The sequence below is a fragment of the Emys orbicularis genome, chromosome 1 (assembly GCF_028017835.1).
Source record: "Emys orbicularis isolate rEmyOrb1 chromosome 1, rEmyOrb1.hap1, whole genome shotgun sequence".
Classification (NCBI taxonomy): domain Eukaryota; kingdom Metazoa; phylum Chordata; order Testudines; family Emydidae; genus Emys; species Emys orbicularis.
Window position 1 is genome coordinate 259,019,733 of NC_088683.1, and position 15,735 is coordinate 259,035,467.

Consider the following 15,735-nt stretch of genomic DNA (forward strand, 5'->3'; position numbering starts at 1 on the left):
TAAACGCTCTGAGACATCAGAATTCTCACTGAAGAGATTGCAGGAGCATTATGGGATCGCACTGGGAGGATTAGCTGCACGGTTGCACCTACACTGCCAGCTCTTTCAGTCCAGACTAGCACTGCAGTGGTGTAGAATGACCTGTTGCAGGATACAATTATGGTGAGACTTGTCCTGGGCAAATGCAGTTGCTAGCAAAGTCTACACACCAGTGCAACAACTTCTGCATGTGAGCACCAAGTGTGTTTCAAGTCTGCCAGGTACAGAGCTGGCAATACCAATTCCTCTAACATGCCATATGCGTCTACGTTTAATCCTACTCCTCCTCCCCCACAATTCAAAGTATCAGGAGTTAACAGGTTATTATCTATTCTCTTCTTGTTCTGTGCATGTGCAATAAATACTTAGGGACTTAGACAACTTTCCAAAGTCCTATAGGTTGCTCTCATGTGAAAAAGCAAAATGACAACAGATGCGACAAATGAAAGAGAATGAAATTACTTAGGAAAACATCATGGAAAAAATAAGCAACCCTAGAAGTAGGTTGAAAAGCCAAACAATAAGTCATTCAATAGGATGCTGCTGGAAACTTTGATTAAATCAAAAGCTTAGCTCCAGCAAAGTGGGACTGTTTTACAATCTCTGGCTACAGACTCTCACACAGTTGGTATTACAAATTACGTCCTTTTCCAGAACGATGGCCACAACTAACTGAATTAGGATCAGAAGACTGAAATTCCAGTCATTTCATGGATAAGTTATTTCAGATAGCTATGCTGCAAAATAAATAATAATAATAATAAATAAACCACTATTATGGTATAAATTTCCTTTAATGTGTCTTAACTACAGTTCTGGCAAACAACTCAAGTGAACATTCTTTCTTTTCAACCTTTTGGAGGCTGAAGAAAAGGGTATTTTTATGTGCATTCATACTATGTTTAGCAGCCTGGAAGATGCCAGTCAGATACACAGTAAAAAGATGAGCATAAAGTCAACATTATCAAACCATTTTCAGGGGGTGCTGAGTGTTCAGCTGGGTAAGACTGCATGATTGAATCAGCATGCATAGATGGTGTCTGAGATGAGCCAAAGACAGCAATATGACAGAATCTCTTACCCAAATGTTAAAAAGTCAAAAGAAAACCAGGAGATTTGTTTCTAACCTGAAACACACCTAGAAAAACCTGTTCCAATTGTCTGCAGCCTCATCTTATACATACACACTATGCCACATTGATGACCTGGAAAGAACAGAAACTCACAAAATAAGTAAACCCAGAGGTGGGGTAGCAAATGCTGCCCTCTGTTTATTTGAGGAATACGATTTCAAACTCTGCCATACCATTGCTCACATGCTAGCCACTGGCTTGCTTTAGATATCTATATTTTGGGACTGAGTCTATGGCTCAGCTGCCTATTCCTTTCCTCTCCTACAATGGTTGTCTGTGTCTCATTCCCCTTATCTAATCAGCACTATTCCCTGCTTGTGTTTCCCGTGCCACTGCCCATTATATAGTACTCTCACTCCACCCTGTACATGGTGTGAATAGAGGAGTACTGCCATCTGTGGAAAAAACAGAAAGATGTGGCAAGAAAGATGTGGACTGGAGGGATGCAACATTCAAGACAATCAAGTGAAATTGAACAGAGCATACTCATGAGAGAGGAGTGAAAACAGGAAAAAATGGCAGGTTGGGAAACAATGTGTATGGCATTGAAAGGAGGCAAGTAGAGATAGTTAATACAGTAAACTAGGGTGACCAGATAACAACTGTGAAAAAATGGGACACTGGGTGGGAGGTAATAGGCACCTATATAAGAAAAAGTTCCCAAAAAATGGGACTGTCCCTTTAAAAACAGGACATCTGGTCACCCTACAGTAAACCAACATCACAGTGCAGGGTAGAACAATGACAATGTAAGAGAGCCAGGAAATAAGTCATTTCTAATTTCTCCGACTTAGAAGTCTAGGACAATGATTTGCAAAAGTTCTCTCAAATATCTGAAGTGTGGGTGCAAATAGCCAATGAAGAGCGAGGGGATTTTGCATACAGCTATGCATCTGCTTTGTGCATGCACTCATGATATTTACATGTGAGCAGTAGGCACGCAATTGCACATGCAGGGTTTTGAAAAATCAGATCCATAAACAGGGGACTCCACAAATGCAAAGTTTGATTTTTAAAGACTGGTTGTGCAGTATAAGCATTTGCTTTTCCACAGACATAAGATACATCTAGAGTAACCTGCATACATTCCACACAGGAAATGGCATATGGCCCAATGTTCCATGTATGATGAAGTAATAGCAACAAAGAGTCCTATGGCACCTTGTAGACTAACAGATGTATTGGAGCAGAAGCTTTCGTGGGTGAATGCCCACTTCGTCAGACGCATGGCAGTATACATGCAGTACACCACCTGAAATATTGACTGCCGTGCTACCTTTGTTCTGCATTTCACTGACTAAAGCAATACATAGGGCTTAAAGTTTTAAAAGATGATGTCTCCAACTCTGATCTAGTGTGTGTCTACCATTTGTGATGCATATGTTGGTGGATCCCCAAGCTGCTTTTAGATCAGGGATCGGCAACCTTTGGCACATGGCCCATCAGGGAAAGCCACTGGCGGGCCGGGCCGGTTTGTTTACCTGCAGCATCCGCAGGTTCGACCCATCACAGCTCCCACTGGCCGCGGTTCGCCACTCCAGGACAATGGGGGCTGCGGGAAGCAGCGACCAGCACATCCCTCGGCCCACACCACTTCCCACAGCCCCCACTGGACTGGGACAATGAACTGCAGCCAATGGGAACTGAGCTCGGCAGAACCTGCGGACGTGGCAGGTAAACAAACCGGCCCGGCCCGCCAGCGGTTTTCCCTGACGGGCCACATGCCAAAGATTGCCGATCCCTGGTTTAGATGATCACATAGCAGCAGTGTCTAGGAGCACTTTTTACCATCTGCACCTGGCTAGGAGATTGTGATAATGTCTTTCACATATGGACCTTTCTTTTGTGATCCAATGCAAAAACCGCATGGAGACAAGCCCTGAATTATAGGCTGCACTTTGCTTTTTCCATCTAATATTCGTATTTATGAGTGTTTGTACTTTTAAATAATTTAGGGTATACTATACCTTCTCTCTCATTTCTGTCTCTGCAAGGAAAAGTCCAGACCATCCAGACTGCTCTGGAGCCAGGAAAAATATTGTTTTGACGATAATAGCAATAAAAATAGTTTTGTTACAATTATTTACGGCATTCTGAAATATCTGTTGATTTTGTTTGACTAGATGTTCACTGCATCTAAAATGCAATTTTAACTAAACTAGTAAAGTGAAACACTGAACTGCCTTGACTAATAAGCAAGTATAGGCCAGACAGATGAACAAGGTGACAGGCACCTTTGAAACAGCAGAGTCCTCCAAGCCAACTAGTTAACTTAAGAGTTAAACTGACTACCTCTACATATTATTTATGACCTATCAGTTTACAATATCAAAGTCCGCTAGTTAAAATAGCTTCCCAATTTGTAACACTAAGGCTCTGTCTACTCTACAGTTATATTGATTTATATGTCAGAATATAGCCCGCAACTTTTGTATACCATTCAGGCATGTGCACCTCAGCTATTCGCATCAGCACTGCATGTCCTCACCATAAACGTTTGTGTCTATAGAAAATGCAATGCACCATGGATAGGCATTCCAGCATGCCCCACAGTGCAGTCCTGCACAATTTGTGTGGAACACTTTGTCGCAGCCCTATGCTCTGTCATGGCGTCCGGATGGCCAATTGTCGGTCAGAAGGTCACATCGGTGCCGTGTGCAGCGCCTTGGTGTCGTGTGACCATTCTCGAACCTTCCGCCTGGTCAATTGTGGGTCACATTGGTACCGTGTGCTACAATTCCAGCGTGCCGTGTGCATAAGCTTAGCGTGCCGGGTGCAGTATCTGTTTACGTAGAGGGCACCAGCTCGGAGCCTGGTTGGTGTAGGAGCGGGGAACCAATTAGATGCTAGCACGAGCAAAGGTCTTCGAACAAAACTATGTCCCTCGCCTAAATCAGCAGGAGTGTCCGCGTGTTAGCTGGAAGGCCTGATCACCCTTTCAGCCAGGATCTCCTCCGGATTTAGCCGGCTCGTGTCGTGTCATCTCGGGTTATACCTCATCATGTCCCTGGTGTCTGTACTGCTGGTCAGCTGCGCCTGGAGTGTGGTATGCATATATTAATTTTTGCAGATATTTTGTTTGTTAGGCCCTTTTTCTTTATCACTTGGTACCAAATTTCATGTATAGTGTATAGAGGACGAATTGTTACAGTTTAGTCAGTTTTGTATGTTTGTTCTGGTTTGTCAGTAAGCAGTTGGTTGTAAATTATCTGATTCCTTGTTGTTAAGTGTACATAGACTGTTTTATATTACTGCTCTGGTGATATTCTTGGTTGGTTATTTGTTCCTATTTCAATTGAGTTTGTATTGTTAGTTGGTAAAGGTGCTCCTCCCCAGCCCAAGTTGTAATTCATCCCCCATTAATAAACAGCCACCTGTTTTTGAATTGCAATCTGCCTCGGTCTTAATTTTCCTCTTCCACTCGATTCCTCATTCGAACCTGTATTGCTCTCGGACACACTTTTGCACTGCTTTGTGAATACTAGCAATTAGCCTCAGGATTTCTGGACTGGGGTTAAATTCCCACAATGCCACTTTCTCCATCCCATAATGCTTATTCCACCCCATATAAACTTCACATCAATTTTAAAATTCACAGTCCCGTGCATTGCTTTTCCATCTCCGCCATCTTTCGTAGAAGGAGGGACCCTGCAGAGCTCAGTGCAATTCTCAAGACCATTGCTAATACAGGACACACTATTATCCTGTATTTGTGAAACTTCAACGACTACTACTACAGCTTGTGGTAGGATATGGAAGAGATGTTTGAGGTCTATGGATGCTAATGGACACAGCAGATAAAAATGTCAGGTTGCTACTGGGTTCACAGAGCACTCCACGTGATGGATTGGCTCTTCTGGACCCAAGAAACAAGCACTGATTGGTGGGATCACAGCATAATGAATGCTTAGGATGACAAGCAGTGGCAGCAGAACTTTCAGATGCGAAACACCATATTCCTGGATCTATGTGCCAAAATCACCCCAACCCTCCAGCACAGGGCCATCAGAACAAGAGCTGCATTGACAGCAGAGAAGCAAGTGGCAATTGCGTTCTGGAAGCTTGCAACACTGGATTGCTATTGGTCAGTGAGCAAATCAGTCTGGAGTTGGAAAATCCACAGTAGGGGCTGCTGTCATTTGAGTGTGCCAGGCCATCAAGCATTCCCTGCCGCATCGGACTGCGATTCTCAGCAATATGCAGGAAACAGAAGATGGATTTGGAGCAACGGGGTTGCTGAACTGTGATGGGGTGACAGATGGGATATATGTCCCTATCCTGCCACCACCCCATCTTCCCAGTGAGTACATAAACTGAAAAGGGTACCCTTCCAGGGTTATGCAAGTGCTGGTGGATCACTGCTTACCGTCATCAATTTACACCACATACACTTAGTTTTAGTTATATATTCAAATTGTGACTACATAAGGCAGTAGATTAGGAAGTTAATTTAGGGTTGTTCAAATGAAGAGTAAAACTGCAATGTAATGCACGTCCATACCTAACCAAAGTGTCATCCTCTTGTTCCAAATCACTTCGGATCTTTTTCTCGTTGTCTGTCAGGTAGTTCTTAACACCACAACCATACTGTTCATTGACTAATGCTTTGGCTTCTCTTGCCAGTGTAGCACAGTACTTTCCAGCCTTCTTATTGCTTCTACTATCAACTGTGGATACATAAGCCACCGCTAACTGTCACTGGGTCATTATGCGCATTACTCCAGCCATCTTGTATTAATTTAACTGCTTTTCCATGTAATTTGTTGTGTGCTTCCACCTTTAAACCATCAGTTACCGCATCTAACAGTTCACCTGCTACCTGCTTTCGACTGGGTGCTTTGTTGCCTGGCTTTAGGCAACTGATCTATGCTTGAAAAGTTGGCTCACATTCACAGACTTTAAGGTCAAAAGGAACCACTGTGGTCATCTAATCTGACCACCTGCACATTGAAGGCCACAGAACCTTACCCGCCCACTCCTGGATCCTCAATAACGGAAAAGGGAATATTACAGCCATAAAAAAAAAGCTGCAATTTTCAAACCTTTTGTTTCAGTTCAGTTTCCTCATCGTTTTCTTTGGCTGACCTAGATCCAGCTTTCTTTTGATGTACTTGGTAAAGGCAATGCAGGTATTATCAGTATTTTCATTCGCAGAGACTGATTCTAATACACACGTACATTTAGCTAAAGTCAGTGATTCTCGTGTCTTTGTTGTTCCACATTTTGCAAAATGTTTCCTCATGCAGCCTTCCTGCTCACTTTTGCTTTGCAATTTCTGCACCATCTTCATTCACTTTCTCAAAATAGCCATGAATTGGGTCAATTGGTTTTGCACCTTTGCTCATGTTGAAATATTTTGACGTGAGTCACTGTACTCACTGAGTTTGGTTGCAGTTACACTCCAGCTAGCCAGATCAAGAGACAGAGCACTGGACTGGGCGGTTAGTTAGGCAGTTTACCTCAAACAGAAACTTCAGCTTCTGAATCTGGGAATTCTCCTTTGTTTACTTATCAAAGAAGGGGAATTCTCAAGTTCATATGTTTCAGTTGCTGTTTGAGGTAGCTAAGCCAACAGCATACAGCTCTAGGCTGAAGCTCTTTGTTTTATCTTATTTCCTTGAATAAAAATTAAACAGACCATATTACTGCAAAACTAGTATCAAATTGCTAAATGTGTGTCAGTAACTTTCATTAGTATATTCTAATAATAGTGGTTGAAACCGGGAAAAAATAAAATTATTTACTAGCACCCTGTCCTAAACTAATTTTTCTGTGGGGAAAGAGCAAACCTTGAGCCAATTGATACTATATTGGAGAGCTGTTCTTCCATAAACCCTGGATTAAACTGTTCCCTTAATTAAGAAATTTCTGGGTTCCATCATTCCAACGGTCCCTTATCCTGTTGCTAAGGGGTGTTTGGCGGGCCTAGTACCTGAGAAAGGGAGAGGGTTAGTGAAGAAATCGGTGCTAGCTGCAAGAGCAGGGAAACTCATTAAGGGAACAGTTTAATCCAGGGTTTATAGAAGAACAGCTCTCCAATATAGTATCAATATAAGAATTATATTAAGAATTAAAATTAAGAAATTTCTGGGGAGGACACATGTATTGGTGCAAGAGACAATCATTCTGATCCAAGGCAAAAAGCACCCTGAGAGATGTCACTGGAAAGTAATATTACATTGTGACTTGTGACCACCAGCTTCTGAAACCTGTCCGTTGATAGAAATAAACGTCTGTAGAGATTGCTATCTATGACAACTCTGATAAGTTGTATCAACTGCATAGAGTCATTCAGCTCCCAGTGGGGTTGCCAAATCCATGTTATTCCAGAATAGAATCTGGACTGCATGGTGGCTCCTTTGGATCTTTTACAGGAAAAGTGTTCCAATAAGCAGGTCAGCTTAGAATTGATAAACATTAACCCTTTTCTACCCAAATAAAACACTAGCACTTTGGGAAACACCCTTAGAGAGGTGCTAAAGCAGCATACTGATAGCACTGTCAGTTGCATGTGAAGCAGAGATATATCTTATGGGAGATTCATATAATAATGTGTAGATAGGTACTCTTCAGATCGGTTGATAGAGAAATTGAAGTCTTCCTTTGGGGAATTGCTGCTTTGGTGGAATTTAGGTCCTCCATGCTGAACTATGGCTTCTGGAGGAATGTGTTCAAAACATCTGGTTGAGTGTTCCTCTGTCTTTGGAACACTCTGACAATAAGAGGAGGATGGAGTAGAATCTTAAGCCTTCTTGATTCCTGGGATTCCTTGATTTACCCCAGTCTGAAGCAGTTATATTGCAGTCTTGATACTTCTGTGTTTCAACTGGTTGGGGGAAGAAGGGGATGTCAATAACCTGGGGTCTGTAGTTGCATTTAATTCTGAAGTGCAAACCTGGCTGGGTATATCTCTACCTATGCTTTTTTTATTTATTTTGTAAACATGTTATTGATCCAATACTTCAAGACTTCCAGCCACTTGTCCCATATTTGGGGAGCCACATCATATAGAGTCAATCTGCATGCTTGAAGGATGCAGATGATTTTCCTGTAGTATCTCCGCTCTCTGATGCCACTTGATATATTCAGTCATCTAGCTGGTTATCCCTCTTGCAATTCTTAGCTGGATCAAGAGAAACAAGACTGTAATAGGGTCTATGTTTCCTTTCGAGCTACAAAGGCCTTCTTTTTATTTTAAAAGTTTATTTTTATTTAAATGTTTCCATGGCAGCTCTCTAAAGTCACTGAAAAGTCTCCCTCCTGAAGAGCCTGGTGAGTGGTAACCCAGTGCCTTCTTTGCCTGGGGATTAGTTTTCCACGGCCTCAGGCAGGGCTGATGTTGTGACAGAGTTATAATTCATTGCTCTTACTGTAAATCCCCTCCCCCAACCCATCTCCCACAACAGCCACTGATAAGGAAATCTTTCTCAAAGAATGCTCCCAGAGCAGAGATCTTCTGACCTAGAATGGCAGTGTGGGCCCTAAGGAGTCTGATTATGCATGCATGGCTTTAGCCACAATGTGGAAGAAGCAAATGCATGGATTGCTACAGTGGCTTTACTTCTTTATTTTTATTTTAAATGCACACTTTCCATTTCTTTAACCAGACTTCAGGGTTATATGAACTTTTTGGAAGTATAAATCAGGACATATTTACTTGTGGGTGGACTCACTCCCCTTCTTTTCCCGCTTCCTCCCATGCTTCCCTCTTCAGGAGCTCATCTGGAGAAATATAAAGTCTGCACACGGGTTTAAAAATATGCCTTCTCAAAAGAAAAACTGATTCTGAGCTTTCTCCTCTGTGAGCTCTGGCTCCAAGTCCAAAAAGCCTGCCCTTGGTCCCAGGAAGATTAATATAAGGAGCCCTCTGCCGTTTCTGGGCCCTTTCTTATCAATTTTAGAACCTTTGCACTAGAAAGGTTTGTATTATGGTGAACTGGAAGAGAGTCCTGCACCTCTTGTTCTTTATTTTACTGGAAAAGACCTGATGAGCAGAGTCCCATTAGCCCAGCAGGTGTGACATGGCTGACCTGCAGCACAAGCAGGGTCCCATTCTAAATTCAGATTTAGACATTAATTTTCTTTTCGTTTCCTCCCAATCCCCTATGTTTTTTCTTCATTTGGAGTTTACAGATATGTTGCAAAATAATATGTCCAGAGCACACAAAACAAATTAAAACTCCTGCTTGCTTTAAATAGATACAAAAGATGAGTGGGAAACCCACAACTGCACTCCATGAAAGAAAGACAGTCCAGTGGTTAGGGAACAAACCTAGGATGTAGAAGACCTGGGTTCAATTCCCTCTTCCACCAACTTCCTGTGTTACCTTGGGCTAGTCACTTAGTCTTTCTGTAACAGGCATTATGAGCACTGCCCTAATGAGATGTCCCGCTGCTGGAAAAAGGAAGACAATGCTGAATACTTACTAATGTCCAGAAACCTAATACTTCACCTCGTACAACCCCTTCTGGCTGATAAACTTCAAGAGCTTCCATCTCTCTCCCTCTACCAAACCCAAGAGGGTTGAGAGGTGGGCAATGGAGCTCTAAACCCTGTCTTTACTAATAACTTTTTCCAAGCTGAAACACAGAAATTAACATGATTCTTGTAAGTTTCACTGATTCCTCAAGGGTTCTGAATAACAGCAGCAAAACTGACCAGGGGCTTGCTAATTTCATTCCATTGCTGCATGGCAAAACTATGAGCAGCACCACAGGCACTGTACTGATCTATGGATTAATGAAGACAGCACTGCACTGATTTACATTCAGAAGCTATTCTTTATAACCATATGTGATAAAAACTTTTTTCCTAAAGGAAGTTTAAATTCTACATAACTATTGCAGGTCCACTCAATTGCTAAGGAAAGCTTCTCAGTCACCAGGGTAAGGAGACTTTTCAACCCATTGTGATGTCACATGAACACTAAATTTTTAACATTACTGAAGAAGTCAGACAGCACCAGGGATTGATTATATAGCAAAATCTACAAGTGATATGCAAACATCCTGGTAATCTGCAATGACAGGAAAGGAACTATAGAAAATGCCCATGATAAGTATTTTATCTAAAACCTAATTAAATTATTTTTAAAATGTTAGACCAGGGATCGGCAACCTTTGGCCCGCGGCCTGCCAGGGTAAGCCCCCTGGAGGCCCGGGCCGGTTTGTTTACCTGCCGCGTCTGCAGGTTCGGCTGATCGCAGCTCCCACTGGCCGTGGTTCGCCGCTCCAGAACAATGGGGGCGGGCGCTACTTCCTGCAGCCCCCATTGGCCAGGAGCAGCGAACCGCGGCCAGTGGGAGCTGCGGTCGGCCAAACCTGCGGATGCGGCAGGTAAACAAACCGGCCCGGCCCGCCAGGGGGCTTACCCTGGCAGGCCGCGTGTCAAAGGTTGCCGATCCCTGTGTTAGACAGTGGTTCCTTAAGAGTTTATTAAATTCTATATATCAAAAAAAAAAAAAAAAACCCTCTCATTGGACTTTTACTGAATTAAGTCCTATATGACAAGTCCTCATCATCTAAAAGCAGTTTTAGTAAACAAAATTAATACAACTTGAATTTTATCACTGAAACACTATACGCAGGATCTTTTCACCTGCCAAAATATACTTTATATCTACATGTCAATGAAGCCATAAACAAGTCACATCAAGTCACTGAACGGAATTTTGGCAACTTTCGCAAACATCCCTCCCACTCTCTTTTATAGGTAATGAAATAGGACGCTCCCACACTCCTCAATACTTCTGGGAAGGAAACAAGACAAGAAGTTAGTGTTCCCTTTGTCTATCCAAGATCACAGTTTTAACAACATGAAACGTCACTAAATGAAATTCTCCTGCCTTAGGAAAGGCACCACAGGGCCTACTCTGAGCCTCTAAATTCTGTTTACAGTCAGATACAATATCATTTTAACTGCTTCTGTAAACTGGCTATGAGCACTCACTTCTAATAAACTCTTACATTTAGAAATTGTGTATTTATACAGTGTTTTTAATCACATAGGACCCTATGCATTATACACATTTAAAATGAATCATGAACTATAGGGCCCTACCAAATTCACAGTCCATTTTGGTCAATGTCACGGTCATAGCATTTTAAAAATCGTACATTTCATAATTTCAGCTATTTAAATCTGAAATTTCACAGCGTTGTAATTGTAGGGGACATGACCCAAAAAGGAGTTGTGGGGGGGGGGGGGGTCGCAAGGTTATTGTAGGGGAGTTGTGGTACTGCTACCCTTACTTCTGTGCTGCTGCTAGCAGCTGCGCTACTTTCAGAGCTGGGCAGCTGGAGAGCAGTGACTGCTGGCCGGGGGCCCAGCTCTGCAGGCAGCAGCGCAGAAGTAAGGATGGCATGGTATGTTATTGCCACCCTTAGTTTTGCTGGCAGGGTGCGGCCTTCAGAGCTAGGCACCTGGCCAACAGCCGCCGCTCTCCGGCCGCCCATCTGTGAAGGCAGCGCAAAAGTAAGAGTGGCAATACCACACTCCCCCCCCCCCCCTAAAATAACCTTGAAACCTTCCTGCAACTCCCTTTTGTGTCAGGACCCCCCATTTGAGAAACTCTGGTCACCCCCATGAAATCTGTATAGTATAGGATAAAAGCACACAAAAGACCAGATTTCATGGTCCGTGATGTGTTTTTCATGGCCGCAAATTTGGTGGACCCTAACTATACACAAAGTTTACCCTATCCGCCACTGAAGTGCAGCAACCTCTGTGGTGGAATGAATACCACAACAGCGTACCCAGCTACAATAAATACCTGAGAACAGGAGCAGATCAGGAATTTAACCAACTCAGTTTGGAGAGTAAATTTAAGTAGGAAAAACAAAACTTCTCAGATCAGAAGCTGGCCACTGGGATCTTGAATGACCACATGAAATCAGAAACTTGATATAACGTCTCACCCAAAAACCCCTTCAAAGTGCACTCCAGCACCACGCTGGGTCATTTGTTCAGCATGAAGCAACAGAGGGTCCTGTGGCACCTTTAAGACTAACAGCATGGACTCAAGAGAAGACAGCAGCACCATTACATTTGTCACCTTTTACAGATCAGTTTTACCTTCAGCGGCTACCAGCAGCATCCACTTCCCCATACAGAAGCAGCAACCCTTGTCAGATCACTGTTCAATGGCTCCCCCATCTCCGGGGCCACAGTCAACTCCAAGGACCCCAGCAGTAGCTCTAGGAAATCCCCCAGGACCAGAAAATGCCAACATAAATCACTTCAGGAATAGGTGCTGGAACTAGGGGTGCAGGGGCTGCTACTGCACCCCCTGGCTTGAAGTGGTTTCCATCATATACAGAGTTTACAGTTTGGTTCAATGGCTCTCAGCACCCCTGCTATACAAATTGTTCCAGCCCCCCTGGAAGCAGGAAATGTAACCCCAAGATGGGGGGGGGGGAGAGAGTATGGGAGAAACTCCCCAAGAAGGGGAAGGGAACACGCTCTGCAACTTGCCTGGAGAATTCAAGGGGCACCGGGGAAACCACAAAAGACTGTGTGCCCAGCCGCATTCCCCATAGCCCAGCCCGGCCCCCAACCCCACTGCCCTGCTCAGCCCAGACTCACCTCCAGGCGGAGGGAGGCGCCGCAGCCGCGCAGGAACTCGCGGATGTTGCTCAGACACTCGCTCTCGGTCCGGGGCTCCGGATAAACCTGCAAGAGAAGAGGCGCTGGGTGAGGGGGCTGCGCTGGGAGCGAGGGGACCCTGCTGCCCGCCCCGAGCTGATCCTGTCCCACTCACCCCCCTGCTCCCTCCGCAGGCGGCGGCGGCTGCTCTGGGGCCGTGGAGGGGCTTTGACCCGGGAAGTAAACACGGAGCCAGGAAATCACGTGCGGGCCGGGGAGGGGCCGAGGAAAGTGCAGGGCCTGGCCCCTGCGTCCTCCCCATATCGCTGTGCAGCGCCGGGTGCTGCTGCCCCTAAGCCAGAGTGTGGGGCTCAGCCCGGAGCAAGGCAGGCGCAGCCGCCTCGGAGCTTCTCCTCCCCGCCCTGCAGGGATGGGCCCGGGGCACTGCTGCGCCCCCTGTCCCCGGCCTGCGGCGCTCAGGCCGACTTCGGCCAATACACGATATGAAGCAGGAACGGAGGCAATCGCGCTGCTGTGGTTGCCTTTACCTAATGGACAAACTCCGCATGCAGCTCCATCAGCGACTAACCCCGCCGCCACCTGGGAGCCAGCCAATGCCCAGCGCCCCTGCCGGGGGTGGGCGATAACATGCCTTAAACATATACATCTAACAGCGCGATTTGCTCCCTTTGTAAAAAACGGTGACTTTCCCTGAGCCCGTGGAAAGCAAGTCCTGCCTTGGAAAAGATACTCAGTGCAACACAACTTCCTGTTGCACAGCATCTTTCAAACACCCTGAATCTGCAAAGAGAGTGGGTTTAGAACCATATCCTAAAGTGAATGCAGCCAGGCTGCTCTGCACATCACTCAGAATTATCACTATGTAGTATTCAGTGGTGCCCAGGTAGGACCCAGAGGCCCATTGTATTGGGGTGCTGTACTAACATATAGTGCCCCCAAAGAGTTTTCAACCAAAGGCACTAGTCCTGCAGTCTGATCCAGACAGGTAGACCACTGTACCTGTGCAAAGGCCCATTAAGTTGAATGGAAGTCCCACTGAAATCAAAGGAGTCCATTAGATTGCAGGATTGGTGCCTAAGTTAAGACACAAGTGGGTGTAACAAATGAAGCAAGTGAAGACAAGGGTAACAGTGATAGAAATGTGTGACGACAAAGAGTAGATGTGCATGATCTTTATCGTTTTCAGTAACGGCAGATAAAAAATCCAGAGCACATAATAAAAAAAACTTAAAGAGATAATAGTGACCACGTGAAAAACTCATTATACCATTAAAACTCTTTACCTGCAAGTAAAAAAGACCATATTTGAAATCATGTCTGCTACAATGTCCAATCCTGCAAGATGCTGAGTGCCACCATCTCCCACTGAAGTCAATGGAAGTTGAACTCAAGGGGAGAGGAGACTGATCAGCGCCTCTCAAGAGGTGCTCAGTACCTTGTAGGAGCAGGTCCTTAATTTCTGAAGACCAAGACCTGGAAATCTCAATATCTTCGCTGGCTCAGAACCAAACCAACATCCAAAATTCTGACATTTAAAGAAAAAGAAATACTTTTCATTTTAGTTTTGTAAAGGCTATACAGACAAAACTTTAATTCAAATGTCAATTAAGAATGCAATTTAATTTCAGGGAACATAGCGGGTATCACACTATGAGATGTAGTCTGCTCTTCGTTGTGTATGCAGCGCTCCCTTTGACTCCAATTTGCACTTCAAAATCAATCTGTATGTGAGAGGAGAATGTGGCCCTATGCCTTAAAATCATGAGTGGAAAAACTTTATAGCAAAGCATCAGTATTTGCTTTACTAGTTATCAAAAAGCTAACACCAGACAGTGGAATTTAACAGAGATTATTAACTAACCTTGTTTGCCCATAGTCTACCAGACAGCTGTGATTTCTTAATAGTCCATTGCAAAGAAGGAAGCTTGCAAAGGGGAAATACTTGATTGAAATAAAGATTTTTTTAAAAACAGAAGTGTCTGTGATCCACAGCCAATTATCACTTATTACAGCACCCTTACTCATAGAGTGGTAGCTTAGACAGTCCTGTAAATGCGTAAGCACATGCATACCTCCACGCATGTAAACAGTCCCATTAGCTTCAATAGGACAACTCACATGAGTAAAGTTCTGCATGTGCTTAAATGTTCGCAGTACCAGGACCTTACTTCACAAATAATTCTATTGATTTCAGTGGGAAAATGTACCAAGAAAGATACTGCTCAGCTTGAGAAAGGATGGGCAGAATTGGGCCCTGAATACGCAGCTCTATTTGGGAGGAAAAACATTGTATGGAAGTGCAACATAAATGGGAGTTGAGGGGGCTCAGCACCACACAAGAATTGTCCCTTGGATTATAAACTACTTTAGGCAGTGACTTTTTAAAAAAAAAATTAAGTCATCTGTGTAGGTCATGCATGCTTATGGCACTATAGACACAAGTATAATTCTTCCATTATACTTGAGATTTCCCTTAGAATATTTAACTCCTAAAATGCTGACATCAAGTTCTTTTGGGCAGGGACTGTGCCTTCCCATATGTTTGTACAGTGCCAAGGACATTTTGGGCTCTATGCTAATTTAAGTAAAAGTCAATAAAAATGGATGACTTACTTGAATCAGGAAAATTTGAATTATTAGAAATATTTAGTCACAATCAGCTTCCAGATTTAAAGTTTAGATTGTAGCGAAGTCGGCCTGCAATTAGGGAATGACCATAAAAAACAACCGATGCCAACACCTTTAGATCAGGATCCAAGTGACATCAAGCAAGCCGATTTGAGGTTTAAACCACGTGTTAAATCTTTAGGGAATTCTACATCTAAACTTCAAGGGCTTAGATCTTAGAGCGCTGAAGATCTTTAAAATATACGGTCTGTAAAAACTTCAGGAAGGTGCTTAAACTATTGTTTTTGCTAATACTCTATTAGACATGATTGCCTGCTTAATGTTTTTACT

At 43.8% G+C, this 15,735-nt stretch overlaps 1 protein-coding gene across 1 annotated transcript in view; it reads right to left on the reverse strand.

Annotated features, from left to right (window-relative positions):
• ARHGEF7 (Rho guanine nucleotide exchange factor 7) overlaps positions 1-12,998 on the reverse strand; it is a 176,102-nt gene extending 163,104 nt beyond the window's left edge. The window contains exons 1-2 of the mRNA XM_065397467.1: positions 12,932-12,998; positions 12,757-12,843 (exon numbers count right to left, since the gene is read on the reverse strand). The gene's annotated coding sequence lies outside the window, so the exon portion shown is untranslated. The remainder of the gene's footprint in view (positions 1-12,756; positions 12,844-12,931) is intronic.
• Between the last annotated feature and the right edge of the window lie 2,737 nt (positions 12,999-15,735).